This window comes from Theropithecus gelada, chromosome 19 (genome assembly GCF_003255815.1).
Source record: "Theropithecus gelada isolate Dixy chromosome 19, Tgel_1.0, whole genome shotgun sequence".
In the NCBI taxonomy this organism is placed as follows: Eukaryota; Metazoa; Chordata; class Mammalia; order Primates; family Cercopithecidae; genus Theropithecus; species Theropithecus gelada.
The window spans coordinates 13641550-13658596 of NC_037687.1; the positions used below are offsets into that span (position 1 = coordinate 13641550).

The following is a 17047-nucleotide window of genomic DNA, read 5'->3' on the forward strand; positions in this document are numbered from 1 at the left end:
TTTTTTTTTTTTTTTTTTTTTTTTTTTTTTGAGACGGGGTCTTGCTCTGTCACCCAGGCTGGAGTGCAGTGGCCGGATCTCAGCTCACTGCAAGCTCCGCCTCCCGGGTTCACGCCATTCTCCTGCCTCAGCCTCCCGAGTAGCTGGGACTACAGGCGCCCGCCACTTCGCCCGGCTAGTTTTTTGTATTTTTTAGTAGAGACGGGGTTTCACCGGGTTAGCCAGGATGGTCTCGATCTCCTGACCTTGTGATCCGCCCGTCTCGGCCTCCCAAAGTGCTGGGATTACAGGCTTGAGCCACCGCGCCCGGCCTAGTTCACCTTTTAAAAATATACATTAGGCCGGCGCAGTGGCTCACGCCTGTAATCCCAACACTTTGGGAGGCCGAGACGGGCGGATCACGAGGTCAGGAGATCGAGACCATCCTGGCTAACACGGTGAAACCCCGTCTCTACTAAAATATACAAAAAGCTAGCCAGGTGAGGTGGCTGGCGCCTGTAGTCCCAGCTACTCGGGAGGCTGAGGCAGGAGAATGGCGTAAACCCGGGAGGCGGAGCTTGCAGTGAGCTGAGATCCGGCCACTGCACTCCAGCTCGGGCGACAGAGCAAGACCTCGTCTCAAAAAAAAAAAAACAAAAACAAAAATTAGCCAGGCATGGTGGCGGGCGCCTGTAGTCCCAGCTACTCGGGAGGCTGAGGCAGAAGAATGGCATGAACCCAGGAGGCGGAGCTTGCAGTGAGCCAAGATCATGCCACTGCACTCCAACCTGGGCAGCAGAGTGAGACTCTGTCTCAAAAAAATAATAATAATAATAAAATAAAATATATATTAGGCCAGGCACAGTGGCTCACACACGTAATTCCAGCACTTTGGGAGGCTGAGGCAAGCAGATCGCTTGAGGTCAGGAGTTTGAGACCAGCCTGGCCAACACGGTGAAACCGCATCTCTACTAAAAATACAAAATTTAGCTAGGCGTAGTGGTGCATACCCGTAGTCTCAGCTGCTCCGGAGGCTGAGGCAGGAGAATCACTTGAACCTGGGAGGCAGAGGTTGCAATGAGCCAAGATTGCACCACTGCACTCCAGCCTGGGCAACACAGCAAGACTCTGTCTGAATATATATGTGTGTGTGTGTGTGTGTGTATATTTTTATTTATATGTTGAAATATACATATACGTATATAAATATACATATATGTGTGTATATAGTATGCGTATATTGAAATATGCATATATATGTATATATGTATATTTATATTATATATGTAATGTAAATATGTATACTATATACGTTATGTATATATCTATATTTGTATATCTATATATTCATATGTATATTTATATACACACAGAGAGATATATACATATAATTATTTTTTTCAGGGACGGGAGTTTCATTATCATGCCCAGGTTGGTCTTGAACTCCTGGGCTCAAGCGATTCTCCCGCCTTAGCCTCCCAAAAAGTGCTGGGATTCTAGGTGTGAGCCACCACGCCCGGCCTATTTCATTTTAAACTTTCCAACAACCATGTCTGGGTTTGGGTTCTGTCTGCTAGATAGGGAGCTGAGGCTCAGAGAGGTTAAGGTGCTTGCCCCAGGCCACACAGCGGGGAAGTGGCAGGGCTGCGTTTGAACTCTGGTGTTCTGCACTCCTGACTCATCAGTTTATTGCCGGGAAGCAGAGTCATGGGGAAAGCTGTCTCCCGGGGACCCGTGCCAGTTCCCTGCGTGCCTGCCATCTGGACTTGGGATTCTGATCAGCATTCCCAGTGGGAAGGTGTTTTGAGTCCAAAAAGCTCCTGTGAGCTGCATGAGGCCACAGGGGCTTTTTGGGCCCTCTGCCCGGGGGCAGTTATGGGTCTTGACACCAGATGTAAGCTCATCAGTGGGACAGTACCCTTCTGTGGCCAGGGGCCACGGAGCTGGGAGCAGCCCAGGCTGCACTGAGAACCTGGCAGCTGTGGCTGACCTCAGAACAGGGCCGGCCTTGGCCGAGCTCAGTGGCTCACGTCTGTAATCCCAACACTTTGGGAGGCCGGGGCAGCTGTATCACCTGAAGTCAGGCGTTCAAGACCAGCCTGGTCAACATGGTGAAACCCCGTCTCTACTAAAAATACAAAAATCAGCTGGGCATGGTGGCACGTGCCTGTAATCCCAGCTACTTAGGAGGCTGAGGCAGGAGAATCGCTTGAAACTGGGAGGCAGAAGTTGCAATGAGCCGAGATCTTGTCACTGCACTCCAGCCTGGGCAACAGAGTGACACTCTGTCTCAAAAAAAAAAAAAATAAAACGGGAGTAGTGGTGCGCGCCTGTAATCCCAGCTACTCAGGAGGCTGAGGTGGGATAATCGCATGAACCTGGGACGTGGAAGTTGCAGTGAGCTGAGATTGTGAGATTGCTCCACTGCACTCCAGCCTCAGTGACAGAGCAACACCCTGTCTCAGAGCAAAACAAAACAAAAGGAAAGAACAGGGCGGGACTGGCTGCTAAAGGGCGTGTCCCTCTCCTAGGTGCTGGGCTGGGCATGGCCTCCCTCCGTCTCAGCCCTGCTGCAGCAGGGGATCGGCAGATGGTTTGGGGACCCTTGTACTTATGAGCCCTATCCCCAGGTCCGAAGCATTTGAGAGACAATGGGACAGAGGCATGAGTGGTTAAGAGGAAAGGCTCCACCTCCATGCTTTTGTGGCTCCTGCCTGGCCCCGGAAGGCATTTGGGTCTGAGAGCCCTGCCTGCAGCTGGCTGTGACACCGGGCAGTACTGCATCCTGGCTGGCAACTGGACCAGAGCCTTTTCTGCACTAACACTCAGCACCTGTGTGCCACCATGTTCCCAGGTGGCCCTCCAGCCGCAGGGTGACCCTCAAAGGAAGGAGGAGGTAAAAAACAACAACTGTTGTTGGTTGACCAGGAGCCCCCAGAGCCCTCCACTGAGGTCACCTCCTCCCGGCAGCCGTGTGAGGGAGGCACCATCATGTCCATTTTACAGTTGAGCGAGGCTGAGGGGTAGGCTGCTGAAAGCCTTGAGCAACTGGTGACGGGGGGATTGAACGTAGGTCTTTCTGACCCCCAGATACATATGTCAGCCTCCATCCCCACTCAGGATGCCAGGCACAGGGCTCATTTGCTTTTTTTTTTTTTTTTTTGAGACGGAGTATCACTGTCATCTAGGCTGGAGTACAGTGGTGCGATCTCGGCTCACTGCAACCTCTGCCCCCACGGGTTCAAGCAATTCTCCTGCCTCAGCCTCCCGAGTAGCTGGGACTACAGGAACCTGCCACCACACCCGGCTAATTTTTGTGTTTTTAGTGGAGACAGGGTTTCACCATGTTGGCTGGGCAGGTCTCGAACTCCTGACCTCAAGTAATCCACCTGCCTCGGCCTCCCAAAGTGCTGGGATTACAGGCATGAGCCACTGCGCCCAATCTTCATTTGCTTCTTAAAGTCAGTACACGGCATCTTGCCAGTTCTTCCAACAGGGAGACCCAAGCGTCACCTGCAGAGGTTACACCCCCTGCCAAAGGCCGCAGTTAAGGGCAGCAGAACTGGCGAGGGGGAAGTCAGCCCGAGCAGCCCACAGGAGGCCGGGCAGTGCAGTGGTTCCCATCCTTCACGCCTCCCTGTGCCTCCCTCCCCCTGGGTTCCAGGTTCTGCCCTTGGATGCCGAACTCAAGAGGTGTCGGAGTTAGCAGTGGGGCAAGGCAGGTGAGAAACAAGCCCTGGACAGGGATGGATGTGCCATGATTTGAACTTGGCTTCCTCCTAGCTGTGTGACTTTTGAGGGGAGTCTCTACGGCTCCATCTGTGAAATGGGAGGACGGCTGGCCCTAAAAGGCGGGGCCTCTGAGGAGTTCAACCTTATCCTGTGGGCAGCGCGTGGCCAGGCATCTGGCATGCTATAAGCACTCAGGAAATGGCTCTGGCTCCCTTCACTGCCCAGGGCCCTTTAACACAGTTCCAGGAAAGATGAAAATACTCCTGGCCCTGCCTCCCTTCCAGCGTCCAGAGCTTTGGGCTGCTGAGGATGAAGGAAACAGGATCTTACACTTGCCTCTTGGGTGTGCCCTCTGGGCTTGCGGCAGGCTGGGAAGCGACCCCAGGACCCTCCTGGCTGGAGGGAACTGAGCTGACAGGGCCCTGGGGCCACGCTTCCTGCCAGGTGAGGTCACTCTGGTAGGAGGAGTGGAGGCAGACAGGATGAGAAGCCGTTTGGGGTCTTCCCATCTAGCAGGTGGCCAGCCTTAGTGCTCCAAGGCCCAGGCACTCGGGCAGCAGGGAAACTTGCCCACCATGAGAGAGAAAAGGCTACTGCCTGCCTTGAACAGGACGAAGACCATCTTCCTCCAGTCCCTGCCCTCCCCAAACTCCTGCCAGAGTTAGACGGGAGGAGGTTCCTCACACCATCGGGTCCAAATCTGGCCCAGCTCGGGTACTCAAGTCACTATAGCCAACGACCCTTCATCTGCCTGGTGTGAGACCCTCACCCACATGAACGCTGGCACTGTTTCTTAACTCATGAACATATTACCAACCTTCTTCTGGGCCTCAGTTTGCCTGTCACCTGGGGATAACGAGAACACCCAATTCATCAAATTCCTACAAAGATCCAATGAGATCAGGCCGGGTGCGGTGGCTCACACCTATAATCCCAGCACTTTGGGAGGCCGAGGCAGGTGGATCACCTGAGGTCAGGAGTTTGAGACCAGCCTGGCCAACATGGCGAAAACTCATCTCTACTAAAAATACAAAAATTGGCCAGGTATGGTGGCTTGTGCCTGTAGTCCCAGCTATTCAGGAGGCTGAGGCAGGAGAATCACTTGAACCCGGGAGGCAGAGGGTGCAGTGAGCAGAGATCACACCACTGCAATCCAGCCTGGGTGACTGGGTGACAGAGCAAGACTCTGTTTCAAGAAAAAAAAAAAACAAAGATCCAGTGAGATCAGCTCAGCACCCAATAAACACTGATAAGTGGCAGGTGTTATTATTCATTCAACAAATATCCAAGCCAGGTTGGGATAGAAGAGGAAGGAGAGAGGATCTTCAAGCTCTTGGGAGGGGACACCAAGAGGAAATCCAACCTAAGCTTTCATTGGCAATATCATGCAGATTCCTGGGCTCTGCTGCCCAGTGAGTCTGAAATGGCCCCAGAGTCTGTTTCAGCTAGTCCCTTAGATGATTCTGAGGCAGCCAGTCCTGACAGCACTCTGAGAAATGCTGGCCTTGGCTTTCTCAGCCTTAAGAGAGCTGGCCCCTTGTGGCCCCTCCCACAAAGAAAGGGCTTTAAAAGCTCCTCACTTACTGGCTCTTTCTCCTCCTAGGGACAAATCCCATGGGCCTCATCCCTTCCACTCAGGGGCAAGAAGAGGAGGTGATGATTAATTTCTAAACGGCTAAGCTCAAAAGGAGGAGGTGGGAGATCAAGGAACAATCAAACCAACTTCTCTACTGGAGGCCTTCTCAGCACTGTGATTGTCAATCTTTTTCCTACAATTATTTGACCAAAGAGCCCTTTTCTACCTTTTAAGGAGCCTATATTAAGCAATTATGCAGGTTTGTTCCCTAGAGAGAAATAAATCACATACATAGCATGAGGTATTGTCCATATATTTGAGCATGAGAACCCTTTCTTTATGGAGCCTGGTACATAAAACGAGGGCATTACTGAACAAACTGTTCTTTGGCAATGAATCTGCCAAGAAAAGCACTAGTGGCTGCACCTATCTTCAAAGCCAGCAGCTGTTTATGGAGACTGTTTAAATCTATTACTTTAAATGAGGGCTTGGCAAAGTTCTGTAAAGGGCCAAGCAGTAAACATTTTCAGTTTTGTGGCTAGTCTTTGCAGCAGTTGTTCAACTCTGCCACTGTAATGTGAAAGTGGCCATGCACAATAGGTAAACAAATGAGCAGGCTGTGTGCGAATAAAACTTTATTTCTAGACACTGAGATTTTAACTTCATGTAATTTTCACATATCATGAAATATAATTCCAGTTTTGATATTTCCAATAATTTTAAAATATAAAAATCATTCTTCGCTCACCAGCCAAACAAAAATAGGCAGCAGGCCATAGTTTGTTGACCCCTGTGTTGGTTTTTTTTTTTTTTTTTTTTTGAGGCAAAGTTTCGCTCTTATTGCCCAGGCTGGAGTGCAATGGCACAGTCTCTGCTTACTGCAACCTCTGCCTCCCAGGTTCAAGCGATTCTCCTGCCTCAGCCTCCTGAGGAACTGGGATTACAGGTGCCCGCCACCATACCTGGCTAGCTTTGGTATTTTTAGTACAGATGGGGTTTCACCATGTTGGCCAGGCTGGTCTTGAACTCCTGACCTCAGGTGATCCTCCCACCTTGGCCTCCCACAGTGCTGGGATTACAGGCATGAGCCACAGCGCCTGGTCTGACCCCTGTTTTGGATGCCAGATTCTCTAATTAAATGGTTTACATATTCAGCAAGGTCCTCCCAAAGACATAGAAAGAAAACTCACTCTCTTCATCTGTAGAATGGCTTCAATAATGAACTTGCAGAAGAATGGTAAAATTAAATGGGATGATGTGTGTTTCTCTCATCCTCTATATTCAATTCATTTAGAAGATTTGTCAATTACTCCTCCAAAATATATCCTAGAGGCCGGGTGTGGTGGCTCATGCCTGTGATCCTAGCAATTTGGAAGGCTGAGGTGGGTGGATCATTTGAGGTCAGGAGTTTGAAGCCAGTCTAGCCAACATGGGGAAACCCCGTCTCTATTAAAAATACAAAAATTAGCTGGGCATGGTGGTGTGTGGCTGTAATCCCAGCTACTCAGGAGGCTTAGGCAGGAGGATTGCTTGCGTCTGGTGGGGCAGAGGTTGCAGTGAGATGAGATTGTGCCACTGCATGCAAACAAATACACACACACACACACACACACACACACACATATCTCCTAATGACTGGGCACAGTGCTCACATCTATAATCCCACCACTTTGGGAGGCCAAGATTGGAGGATCACTTGAGCCCAGGAGTTCAAGACCAGCCTAAGCAACGAAGTGATGCCTTATCTCTATAAAAAACTGCAAAAATCAGTTAGGCATAGTACCCCTTACCTGAAGTCCCCACTGCTTGGGAGGCTGGGGTGGGAGAATCATTTGAGCCTAGGAGTTCCAGGCTTCAGTGAGCTATGATCACACCACTGCACTCCAGTCTGGGCAACAGAACAAGACCCTGTCACTTTAAAATATATCCTGGACAGGCATGGCGGCTCACGCCTGTTATCTCAGCACTTTGAGAGCCCAGGGCAGGAAGACTGCTTGAGCCCAGAAGTTTGAGACCAGTCTTAGCAGCATAGCTGAGACTCCATCGCGACAAAAAAATTTTAAAAATCAGGAGGCCGAGGTAGAAGAATTGCTTGAACCCAGGAGGCAGAGGTTACAGTGAGCCTCTCTGCAAAAAAAAAAAAAAGAATGCTGCAGATCCATTCCTGCCTCACGGCCTCGGCCCCACCTCTTTCTCCCACCTGGCATGCTGTCCCCACCGCCACCTTCACGGCTGGCTTCTCCTCCTTATTCAGGTCTCAGCTCATATGCATTTCCTTGGGTCTAAAGCACATAGTACTATTTTATTTGCTTACTGACACTGTGTTTCCCTGTTGAGTTTATTTTCTTTCTTTTTCGTTTTTTAGAGACAGGGTCTTGCTCTGTTGCCCAGGCTGGAGTGCAGTGGCACAATCACAGTTCACTGTAACCTTGAATTCCCGGTCACAAGTGATCCTCTGGCCTCAGTCTCCAGAGTATATGGGACCACAGTATTCTACAGATGAAGAGAGTGAGTTTTCTTTCTATGTCTTTGGGAGGGCCTTGCTGAATATGTAAACCATTTAATTAGAGTATATGGGACCACAGGCCTGTGCCATGACACCTCGCTAATTTTTTAATCTTTTTAAGAAATGGGGTCTCGCTATGTTGCCCAGGCTGGTCTCAAACTCCTGAGCTTAAGTGATCCTCGTGTCTCAGCCTCCCGAAGTGCTGGGATTACAGGCATGAGCCACTGCGTCTGGCTGAATTTATTTTCTTCTTCCTAGTTCCTCTTCCCTCCATGACTGGAAAGGTAAGTTCCCCAACGGCAGAGACCTGGTGGGCCTTGCCCCTCACTCTGTCTCAGCTCCTAGAAAACTGACAGACAAGGCCGGGAGCAGTGGCTCACACCTGTAATCCCAACATTTTGGGAGGCCGAGGCGGGCAGATCACCTGAAGTCAGAATTCAAGTCTAACCTGGCCAACCTGGTGAAACCCTGTCTCTACTAAAAATACAGAAATTAGGCTGCTGCGGTGGCTCACACCTGTAGTTCCAGCACTTTGGGAGGCCAAAGCGGGTGGATCACCTGAGGTCAGGAGTTCCAGACCAGCCTGGCCAACATGGTGAAACCCTGTCTGTACTAAAAATACAAAAATTAGCCGGGCATGGTGGCAGGCACCTGTAATCCCAGCTACTTGGGAGGCTGAGGCAGGAGAATCTCTTGAACCTGTGAGGCGGAGGTTGCAATGCAATCACGCCATTGCACTCCAGCCTGGGCAACAAGAGAGAAACTCCATCCCAAAAAAACCATACCAACACAAAACAAAAATTAGCTGGGCATGGTGGCAGGCATCTGTATTCCCAGCTACTTGGGGGGCTGAGGCAGGAGAATTGCTTGAACCCGGGAGGTGGAGGTTGTGGTGAGCTGAGATCATGCCACTGCACTCCATCCTGGGTGACAGAGTAGGACTCTCTCTCTAAAAAAAAAAAAAAAAAAAGAAAAGAAAACTAGCAGGCACATAGTGGGGGTTTCGACTCTTACTGTCCAGGCAGCATAAACGATGCACCAGAACACACTGCTAGTGAGCAGCAAAGGCAGGTTCCAGTCTACCGACTGCTGAGACCTTGTGAGAAAGTTACTTCCTCCTGCCAGTAGCCGGCTTGTGCTACAGAGCCAGGCAATGCCTTCTGGTTCAGAACAGGCCTGGGGAGCACGTGGGAGTCTCTCTAGCCTAGGAAGACCACGTCCTGTGCAGCTGCTATCGAAGGCAGCATCTCTGGGAGGGGCAGCCTGACCATCCCCTTCCCCGAGATGCTCAGGTACATGACAGAGGAGAAGGGTGAGGACCTCGGCTCCAGAAACACCATTTCCAGCTCCCCACCTTTCCCACAATGTCCACATCCCCACTCACCCAGCTGCCTCCTGGAAGGCTTGGGACTGAGTCTAGGCCTGAGCCCAAGTAGCATTTTGTTTGTTTGTTTTGAGACAGAGTCTTGCTCTGTCACCCAGGCTCGAGTGCAGTGGCACGGTCTTGGCTCACTGCAACTTCCGTCTCCCTGGTTCAAGGGATTCTCCTGCCGCAGCCTCCTAAGTAGCTGGGACTACAGTCATGTGCTACCATGCCCGGCTACTTTTTGTATTTTTAGTAGAGCTAGGGTTTCATCATGTTGGCGAGGCTGGTCTCGAACTCTTTACCTCAAGTGATCCACCCGCTTTGGCCTCCCAAAGTACTAGGGGAGTGAGCACCCAAATTGAGACACTGTACCTGGCCAGGATTTTTCTTTCTAGTGACTCTCCTAAAGCCGGAGAACGGCCATTCAGCAGCAAGGGGAGTGACTTTCCCACTACAAACTGGATTCCTGGTAGCCAGCTTCCTGGCTCCCTGTCATCCACCCACACAGTCCAGCAAGCGAGACGCGGGTCAACCTTTAAAGCCACGAGGGCTCTCACTGGATTCAAAATGATAAAAATAAAAGCCAACTGTGTATTTCCGAGGGTTGAACAGGAAGTGACAATCACCATAACAGCAGAGGCTAACATTAACATAACTACGTTAGCAATTACTTTGTATTTAGTTAGTTTCAGCAATTCCTATGTATTTGAGGTTCCACAGGTATTATTTTCCGGGATCCATAGCACAGAAACATGAGATTGAAAGGATTACCAAGGACTACTGCCCCTAGATGAAAGGAGGGAAAACCGAGGCCCAGAGAACTTAAGTAACTTGCCTAAGAGCACACAGCTAGAAAAGCTGACTGTTTCAAGTCTGCTTCAAACCAACCTAGTGTTCTCTTCCTAGTCAAATGACTCCTCAGGCCCTTCACCTGTAAATGGAACTAGTGACTGAGGCAGTCAACAAGACCACATAATTGGTAACATCACTTTCTGCTCAGTTAGCTTTTTCTTTTTCTTTTTCTTTTTGAGACAAGAGTCTCACTCTCTGTTGCCCAGACTGGTGTGCAGTGGCCCGCGATCTCGGCTCACTGCAACTTCCGCCTCCCAGGCTCAAAAAATTCTCGTGCCTCAGCCTCCTGAGTAGCTAGGATTACAGGTATGTGCCACTACGCCTGGCTAATTTTTTGTAGAGATAGGGTTTAACCATGCTGGCCAGGCTGGTCTCAAACTCCTGACCTCCAGGTGATCCACCCATCTCAGCCTCCCAAAGTGCTGGGATTACAGGCGTGAGCCACCACGCCCAGCCTGCTCAGTTAGCCTTTCTAAGAACTGCTAGCCGGGCGTGGTGGCTCACGCCTGTAATCCCAGCACTTTGGGAGGCTGAGGCGGGTGGATCACGAGGTCAAGAGATAAAGACCATCCTGACCAACACGGTGAAACCCCGTCTCTACTAAAAATACAAAAATTAGCCAGGCATGATGGCGCTCGCCTGTAGTCCCAGCTACTCAGGAGGCTGAGGCAGGAGAATCGCTTGAACCTGGGAGGCAGAGGCTGCAGTGAGCCGAGATCAAGCCACTGCGCTCCAGCCTGGCAACAGAGTGAGACTCTGTCTCCAAAAAAAAAAAAAAAAAAAAAAAAGTGCTGATGATCCTTCTAGCAACTTGGCATTTCTAGCTTTCTTGTTTGCTTGTTTGTTTTACTGAAAAGTAATCTCCACCTGTCCTAACTTTCAAAGAGTCCCTGCCTCCTCTAAAAAGGGCCTGGGCTAGAAAAAGTACCTGGAGAAGTGAGGACCCGCCAACCCCCACCAGACTAATCTCAAACTCTTGGGGAAAAGCCTGAAATGATCCTTTTCCTTGGAATTTATTGACTAATTTAAAAGGAAACGGCTGCAGTTTGCACACTGACACTAAGCTCAAAAGCAAGACGGAGAATAACCCAAGGAGACTTGGCCTGGCTGGCTACTTAAAAAAAAAAATTTTTTTTCCCCGAGCTGGCAGGATATTGTCACCCTAAAAAGCAGTGGCAAAGATTCTCCTCTCACAAATATGGATAGCTTCCCCTTTCCTCTGACCGCTCCTGCCCACGTGGCCCTAGAGGCTGGGACCTTGTCAGTGACATGTGACTCGGTTGACACTCATTTGACACAAAAACATGTGTCTGGCCAAGAGAAGCGGCTTTAAAAAAATCTAAGAAATTTCCTCAGGCGCCATTTGCTCCCCCGTTCCCAGTAGGGGAGACCTCAGTGGGCAGGATCCAGAAACGTCCCATCACCAGGAACAAACCCCTGCAACCCCAAACCAGGAAACATCAGGTCTCAAACAGCAGCCCAGAGAAAAGCACTCAGGTTTCTGTTCCTCTAAAGCAGTCCCTCATGATCACTCCTCCCTGCCATGAACTTTGATTTCTGCAAACCAAATCCTCCACGCTAAAGCCAAATCGATTCCTAGCTCCTCCATGAAACTCCTCCCAGAGAGAAGGTGGCAGGTTTAGGAGTGGGCTGCAGTGTTGAAATCAGGACTAGCTGACAGTTATTTTATCAAACCAAATTCAGAAACAGTAGATAGAAGGAAAAAGTTCAAAGATAAGCCGTAAGCGAAATTCCTGGAAGGAATGAGGAGTCCCCGTACTGCAGAAAAAGGGCGATGTCAATGATTCTCCCCATTTTATAGGATGGAAAACCGAGGCCTCAGATGGACAGGCACTTGTCCAAGCTCTGAGTCCTGGGGACAACTGCAAGGCTCTTAAGGAAGAAGACAATCGCTTAGGGATCTGGAAGGAGTCCCGGGTGGTGGTTGCCCCACCTGGTTCCGGAGGTGGAGGTTGGGGAGACCCAGCGGGCCCCGCCCATACTTTCCCTCCTGGTCCCGCCCACCCACCTTGGCCCCGCCTCGTCCCTCCCTCGCTCCCATTGGCCCAGCCTCCCCAGGCCCGCCCCTTCGCGCCTCCCGACATATAAAAGCCCCCCGCCCCGGCCAGCCGACCTCCACTAGCCGCCGGCCTGCGAGCGCCCGCCCCTCGCGGGGGCCGGGCCGCGGGGACGGGGGCGGGTGGTGTCGTTCCAGCCGGGCCCCGGCCCCCTCCCCCACGGTCCAGACAGTCGCCGCCGCCATTTTGACCGCCCGCCCCTTCCCCCCGGACTGTGATTACAGAGACATCCACCGCCCCGGCCCCGCCGCCCGCCTCGGCCCGGCCAGCCACCCCGGGGCCGCCCCGGTTACCTCCGCTTCTCCCCACTGCTCTCTCGGAAAGGCTTTTCGGAGGTCTCGGAGTCGATGTTGGGAAGGGGACTGGACGTGCTGGGGTCCCCGGGCCAGGCCGGGGGGGTGGGGGTGGGGGTCGGCCGGGCGGTTGTTGTTGTTGACTCGCGTTGCCGGGTTGCTTGGTCGCCACGACTACCGTGGCTATGGCGCCTCCGTTTCCCTCACCGGGGCAACTGTTGCTACCCACCCTACTTACGTCACGCGCTGGGGGCGGGGCCCCGGGTGATTGGCGGCGCCAGGAGAAGTGATTGAACGGCGCCAGGCCTTGCAGATAAACTATTGGTCCCAATGGATGCTTTTCAACACCCTCTCGACTTCCCAGCGATCTGATTCATCGGTATGAATGTCTATCAAAAGAAACTGAACCCTCAAAGGCAGCCGGGCCCGTCACTCCCGCAGGGAAGCAGCTGGCTAAGAATAAAGGGGTGGGACTTGTGAGGACGGGATTGGTTTGCCGCTGTAAAATCGACCTCCTGGTTCGACTAAAAGGACGTCAATCTACCAAAGGTTTGCCGCGCTCTCTAGCTGGAGGTCGTGCGCATGCTTGGCACGCAAGGCCGATTGGGAGTTGTAGTTCGCTCCTGCGTATACTTTACATGTCTTACCAAATTAAGAAGGCGAGAAAGGAAGGCTTCGCTCCAGATTTCTCTCTCGCTCGGTGGGCCAGTTTCTGGCTTCTTGCGCTGACGTCAAGGGAGGAATGCGGTGACGCAGCGCAGACCCTCTGTGACGACAGCAGCGAAGGCCGGGCTCGGGGTTCCATTACGTCACTGGGCGCGCATTACCCCGCCTCCACTGCCCATGCCCGCGTCGGGGTTGGGTGGACGCTGGAGGCCGGGGCGGGGTTCGATCCCAGCTCCCACCCGCTGGGGCGACATCCTCCTCCACCCAAGCCGGCCAGACAGCGCGGCCGCCGCGCCGTCTGCCGCCTCCCGGTCCCCTCCAGCCGGAAAAGGTCACCGCTGCCTGGGTGATCGCGGCTATCTCTGCCCTGCAGGCGGTGCGGCCGCCCTGGGAAAGGTCTCTGCAAGGCGGGGGACTTCATTAGCGGCTTCAACCGCGGTAGATAAGCAAAGGTCAGCTCCCGGCCCAGCCCAGGGAGCTCGGTCCGCCCAGGAGAGCTCACCACAGTCCCCGCCACACACACACCTCCCACACATACGCTCCTCCGTGCCTCAGTTTCCTCAAGTGACTGTCCCGGTGCTGCAGGACGAGAAGAGACAGAAACAGAGCCCGGACTAGGATGAGCATCTTGGGCGCAAAAACTCAGTCATCAAGATAATCTTCTAATTCAGTATTTGTTAAATATCCAAATTAGTGGGAAAAAATCTGTGATGAACAAAACATCACAATTTTAAATAAAGACAGGATCCGCCAACACAGGGATTAAGGTGAGATGCGTTGTGCAAGCTCAGAGTCAGATCTTGTGTTTAAAATAATTTTTTTTTTTTTTTTTTTTTTGAGACGGAGTCTCGCTCTGGTGCCCAGGCCGGAGTGCAGTGGCGCAATCTCGGATCACTGCAAGCTCCGCCTCCCGGGTTCACGTCATTCTCAGGCTTCACCCTCCTGAGTAGCTGGGACTACAGGCGCCCACCACCATGCCCGGCTAATTTTTTGTATGTTTAGTAGAGACGCGTTTTCACTGTGTTAGAGCCAGGATGGTCTCGATCTTCTGGCTTCGTGATCCGCCTGCCTCGGCCTCCCAAAGTGCTGGGATTACAGGCATGAGCCACCGCGCCCGGCTAAAATAACATTAAAAATATATATATTTTTGTCATTGATTTCGTTTTTATATTAAATTTTAGGTTTTAACTTTTTATTTTATTTTTATTTATTTATTTTATTTATTTATTTATTTTTTTTGGAGACGGAGTCTGGCTCTGTGGCCTGGGCTGGAGTGCAGTGGCGCGGACTCTGCTCACTGCAAGCTCTGCCTCCCGGGTTCAGGCCATTTTCCTGCCTCAGCCTCCCTAGTAGCTGTGACTACAGGCGCAGGCCACCACGCCCGGCTAATTTTGTTTTTGTATTTTTAGTAGAGATGGGGTTTCACCGTGTAAGCCAGGATGATCTCGATCTCCTGACCTTGTGATCCGCCCGCCTCGGCCTCCCAAAGTGCTGAGATTACAGGCGTGAGCCACCGTGCCCGGCCAACTTTTTATGTTTTAAGTGTCAATTATGACTGAGCTCTTTGGCCTTCTCTGAAATTTTGCACTCTCATCCCAGGTAGGCCCTAGAACAGCAAGAGGAAAAGAAAACAGGCTCAGAGAGCCCTGAAGTCTAATGGCAGCCCTGCTGTGTGGCATTCAGAAAGTGACTCCACCTGAGTTTGTTCCCTAATGCAACCAACATTATTTCCTTGGTGCAATGCCCTGGGCTGTAAAAGTGAAAAAAGGTGACTTCATTTATGGTGGCTCACACCTGTAATCCCAGCACTTTGGGAGGTCAAGCTAGGAGGATCGCTTGAGCCAAGGAGTTCAAGACCAGCCTTGGCAACAAAGCAAGACACCTGTCTCTACAAAAATTAGCCGGGCATGGTGGTGTGTGCTTGTAATCCCAGCTACTCCAGAGGCTGAGGTAGGAGGATTGCTTGAACTTGGGAGGTGCAGGTTGCAGTGAACCAAGATTCTGCCACTGCACTCCAGCCTGGGCGACAGAGCGAAACTCTGTCTCAAAAAAAAAAAAAAAATTAGCTAAGCGTGGTGGCATGCGCCTGTGGTCCCAGCTACTCTGGAGGCTGAGGCTGGGAGGATTGGTTCAGCTGCGGAGGTGGAGGCTGCAGTGAGCAATGATTGTGTGGTCCAGCCTGAGTCTCAGGAAAAAAGAAAAGAAAACAACAGAAAGCAAACAACTCCCTTGACTTTGCATTCTAGAACAGGATACAAAATAAACAGTGAGATAAATATATAAGATAGGCTGGCCAGGCGCGGTGGCTCACACCTGTAATCCCAGCACTCTGGGAGGCCGAGGCAGGCAGATCACAAGGTCAGGAGATCGAGACCATCCTGGCTAACACGATGAAACCCCATCTCTACTAAAAATACAAAAAATTAACCGGGCCCGTGGTGGCGGGCGCCTGTAGTCCCAGCTACTCAGAGGCTGAGGCAGGAGAATTACTCAAACCCAGGAGGTGGAGAGTGCAGTGTGCCAGGATCACGCCACTGCACTCCAGCCTGGGCGATGTTGCGAGACTTCATTTCAAAAAAGATAAAAAATTAACAAATAATACATAAATAAAGACCTTGCTGATAAAACAGGTTGCAGTAAAGAAGCTGTCTCAAACCCACCAAAACCGAGATGGCCATGAGAGTAACCTCTGGTCCTCACTGCTACACTGCCACCAGCACCATTACAGTTTACAAATGCCATGGCAACGCCAGGAAGTTACTTTGTATGGACTAAAAAGGAGAGGCATGGAATACTCCACCCCTTGTTTAGCATATCATCAAGAAATAATAAGGCTGGGCATGGTGGTTCACGCCTGTCATCCCAACACTTTGGGAGGCTGAAGCTGGCAGATCACTTGAGGTCAGGAGTTCAAGAACAGCCTGGCCAGCATGGCGAAACCCCGTCTCTACTTAAAATACACAAAAAAAAAAAAAGAAAAAGAAAAAGAAATACAGCCCTTGAGACTGCTCTATGGAGTAGCCATTCTTTTATTCCTTACACATTTGCTCCCACTTTACAGACTCACCCGGAATCCTTTTTTTTTTTTTTTTTTTTTAGATGGAGTCTCACTCTGACGCCCAAGCTGGAGTGCAGTGGCATGACCTTGACTGACTGCAACCTCCGCCTCCCAGGCTCAAGCGATTCTTCTGCCTCAGCCTCCCGAGTAGCTGCGACTACAGGCGAGCACCACCACACCTGGCTAATTTTGGTATTTTTAGTAAAGATGAGGTTTCACCATATTGGCCAAGCTGGTCTTGAACTGAGCCACCGTGCCAGGCCCTGAATGCTTTCTTGCGTGAGATCCAGGAACCCTCTCTTGGAGTCTGGATCAGGACCCGTTTCCTGTAACATCTTCACCCCAGGATCACGAAGCTGGGGGAACCAGAGCCCATCTCTTTTCATGGGATTTTCCAGTGCCCTGGGTGTGACCCTGGATGGGAGAAGAGGAGAAGCAGCAGCTCCAGTCTGCCTGGAATTACCAGCTGAGCCCCAGCCCTGACATATCCCCAAGAATTAATGAGACTTCCAGGCAGGCAGTGCCCAAGAATGAATCCCAGCTGGCAATACAAGTCACATCAGGGCCCCAGGACTAGCCATGGGGTCTTCATTGTGGGGAGGGAACTTAGAAGCCCTATTTCCACCTCCCACCCATTTCTCCAATGCCCACAAGTAGCTGGACCAAGCCCGGAGACCATGTCGTCCATCAAAAATATTCAGCTGGACGCAGTGGCTCACACCTGTAATCCCAGCACTTTGGAAGGCCTAGACTGGCGGATCACCTGAGGTCAGCAGTTTGAGACCAGCCTGTCTAACATAGTGAAACTCCATCTCTACACACAAAAGTTAGCTGGGCATGGTTGTGCGCGCCCTTAATCCCACATACTTGGGAGGCTGAGGCAGAAGAATGGCTTGAACCTGGAAGGTGGAGGTTACAGTGAGCTGAGATCACGCCACTGT

The 17047-nt window shown here is 51.4% G+C and overlaps 1 protein-coding gene across 1 annotated transcript in view; it reads right to left on the reverse strand.

Annotated features, from left to right (window-relative positions):
- Positions 1-12595, reverse strand: part of RFX1 (regulatory factor X1) — a 46273-nt gene extending 33678 nt beyond the window's left edge. The window contains exon 1 of the mRNA XM_025367282.1: positions 12383-12595. The gene's annotated coding sequence lies outside the window, so the exon portion shown is untranslated. The remainder of the gene's footprint in view (positions 1-12382) is intronic.
- Between the last annotated feature and the right edge of the window lie 4452 nt (positions 12596-17047).